Source organism: Sturnus vulgaris, chromosome 6 (assembly GCF_052056855.1).
Source record: "Sturnus vulgaris isolate bStuVul1 chromosome 6, bStuVul1.hap1, whole genome shotgun sequence".
NCBI classification, from domain to species: Eukaryota; Metazoa; Chordata; class Aves; order Passeriformes; family Sturnidae; genus Sturnus; species Sturnus vulgaris.
The window spans coordinates 31,387,859-31,391,089 of NC_142248.1; the positions used below are offsets into that span (position 1 = coordinate 31,387,859).

Here is a 3,231-nt window from a genome sequence, read left to right on the forward strand (position 1 = left end):
CTGGTCATTAACAAGTCTCATAAACACAGCAAGGGATTGCAAGCAGCAGCATTCTTGTCCAAAAACGGTCTGTAACTTGGTGACCAGCAGTTCTGTCTTTATCTTCAGAAGGAAAAAATCTGCTTTACTTATGAGAAGCCTAGGTACTGGGTCTGTCTTGAGAGGTAATCAGATAGATGCAGATTGGCAGTCAGATATATGGAGCATTAGGTAGTGTTCTAACAGCTCTGTTGTCAGCAGAGCAGCCTCTCTGCTTCAAACAAGAAGTTGACACAGTTGATATCAGCCTTATTTTACAGTAAAGGTTTCACCATTTACAATCTGAATTAATTTATGTTCATATTAAGGTAAGCTGGAACTGGATACATTTAGAGAAACAGTCCAAGAGAAGCAGGCAAGAGAGCTGAATTATCTATTCTTTTTTCCTAATACTTTAGAGTTGCAGTTCTAAATTTTAGTTAAGCTTCAACTTGTCCCTAAGAATAATTCTACTTGCATGCTAATTTTTTGTCACCTGAGAGCTAGAAATATTGTAATAGTCTGAAGAGTCCATTAAGTTTAGTGAGGTCACTGAACTTTTTTTGCCTATACATAACATACATAGATGCTAAATGAACAGTGCTTCGTCCTTTCTAAACTCAAACTCTCTTGCTCTTTTTCAGACATTCTCAAGTCATAATAAATTACACACACACGAGATTTTTAAAGGATCACTCCCTCTACTGCTGTATGCAATTCTTTATATTCAAGCCTATTGTATCATGCCTACATTCTGTACTGCCAGAACCTGGTGTTTCCATCATTCGATTATAAACTGCACGGAAAAAGACTATGTTTTATCTTAAGACAACATCTCTCTAGTCAAGTGCACCATCAAAATCTAAAGACAAACTCCAATATTAAAGTATAAGCAAGGTTAGTATCACATATTGTGCAGTTGGTTAAATATCTTGGGGAGTTGCAACTAGACATTTCTGTTTGCTTTTCTTCTATTATTTATGGTTTAGGAAAGAATTTCTGAAAATACAGAAGACACTATTTTTCTTTAAAACACAACAGTCACTGCCCTGGCAAAGAATGAATGGTTTAATTCGTCTGCATTTTGTCATTACCAGAGAGGTCCCCATTATTTGTAAGCATCCTTCTTCATGTGCTAACACTGCAGTAAATAATGTCTGTACTAGAAGCCAGGTGGGTTCATCAGTTGTCTCTCCATCCATAGCTAACTGGCTCAGAAATACAATCTCTTGCCAAGAATACCAGTAAGCACAGATTTATTTAATGTTACTCCCCTGTGAAGATGGCCTTGCATCATCATTCAAAGTCCTATTGCAGTTATTTCCCACTTCATCCAGGGATACGTTTGGCCTGAGTCTCACCTTGAACAGCACTATTTTAATTACTACCTTTTAAAAGGGAGAAATTCCTTGGCAGACAAGAAGGAAAAGGCTCAAGGAAACAGCTCAGTGTAGAAGTCAGGGTATACCATACTGGATCAATATTGTACTTGGTGATAGTGGTGTGCACACTTCTTTCTACTGACCTTCAAACAAGCCTTGCAAATTTGTTAATGACATCCTATGAAAGGAACTCCACACGAAGTAACAGGGCTGTAAAATTTGTAAAGATGGGAGATCAGGCATCGAAGTGTGGAACATCATGGAAGAGCCTGACCAGGAGCAGAACACTTGTGTTGTTTTAGCAATTAGAAGGACACAAGTTAAAGAACAATGTCTAACTAAATATTGAATCTTTAGAAGACAAACACGTTTTTCCTTTTGGTGTTACTGTTAACACCTTAGGTTAGTAGAAATTAACATTTTCTATTGTTCACTGAAGACTTTCTTCATAGTTGTATTTGCATTAGGCCAGAAAAAAAAACAACCCTGAACTTGCGTTTTTGGCTTTACCTCACTGGCACAAATCCAAATTCTGGTATCAAACTAAAAAATTTGCAGAAAATACAGAAACATTAGTGGGAACTTCTTTAGTTCTTTTCTGGCAAAACGAATAGAAACATTCTTTACTAATCCTAGGTTTAGAAAGTGCTTGAATCTGGGTATGAGAGAGGTTGTTTGGGGTCTTTAGAAATTCATGTTGTTCTGGCAGCATCAGCATAATATTAAAGCATGTGGAATATTGAAAGTACTTGTATTTTATTATATGTCATTTTGACAGAACCAGTTTCACGGCCATTGACTTTGATTCCCTATTCTCATTGTCAAAAATGATATCACACTGCAGTAAAATATGCTTAGATATATCCATTTTTTTTATGTATCTGGAAAGAAAAATAGTAGATTCATGAAGCAAACAGTCTCCTCTTGTCTAAGGCCTCCTGCTGTTGAACTGAGCAGATGGGTATAAATTTCCTGGAAAAAAACAAAACAAGGAGAAATATCTGCATTGAGTTCAGAATGCCTTGCAGCAATGGCAAGGTATCTGTCTTTCCAGACAGCATGGTAATTCTCAGGGGCTCAGCTAGCAGTCCAAAATGGAAACACAATTAGTACGATCCCGGCTCCTCACCACAGCTTGGTGAAACAAACTGTACAGACATTTTCTAATGACATCACTAATGACTGCATCACTGGACCAAGTGAAGGTCACCTCAAGGTTTTTGAGAACAGCTTTGACTATTTCTCACCTTCAGTAGCAACAGCTTCACTTATAGCTAGACATAGCTTCAGTAGCAATAAAGCTACATTTTTTGCTAGAAATGTAGATGACACCACATATAGACGATGAAGGAAATTTTGGGGTCAGTCCTTGGCTGGGATCAGGTAATGGTATATAGGTGTCTCTTGGAGGATGGAGAAGGCAGGGAAGACCAGCTCGGAGGAAGGCCGGAGTGTATCTCCTGTTTTGCACTCGTGCCCGTGCGTGGCTGCACTGGAGGCAGGAGAGGTGGCACCGATGGCTCTTGCCATGGCAGCACCGCCAGGGGAAGGCTGGAGCGGAGCACTGCAGCCCAGTCCGCAGCGGGGCTGCGGGCATGGGCACGGCTCCGCTCTGCTGTGCGCGTGGGGCAGCAGAACTACCGCCAGGACTGTCAAATCCGCTGTGTTAAAATAGGGCATGTTTAATTGTGGAGAAGCATCTTTGGAAATGAAAATTCCATCTCACCGCCAAAAAACTCGACGCCGACGGCGGCCGCGCCAGGCTGCGCCCAGGCCCCAAGGCTCGCCCAGCGCTGCGGGCCGCAGGCACCGCTCCCGCTGCAGCCGTGCC

The 3,231-nt window shown here is 41.0% G+C and overlaps 1 long non-coding RNA gene across 1 annotated transcript; it reads right to left on the bottom strand.

Moving 5' to 3' along the window:
- Positions 1 to 2,139: 2,139 nt before the first annotated feature.
- On the bottom strand, positions 2,140 to 3,231 carry LOC148223397 (uncharacterized). The gene is made up of 2 exons (XR_015804331.1): positions 2,648 to 3,231; positions 2,140 to 2,372 (listed from the first exon to the last, which is right to left on the bottom strand). It is a non-coding gene; the product is annotated as an uncharacterized LOC148223397 (long non-coding RNA).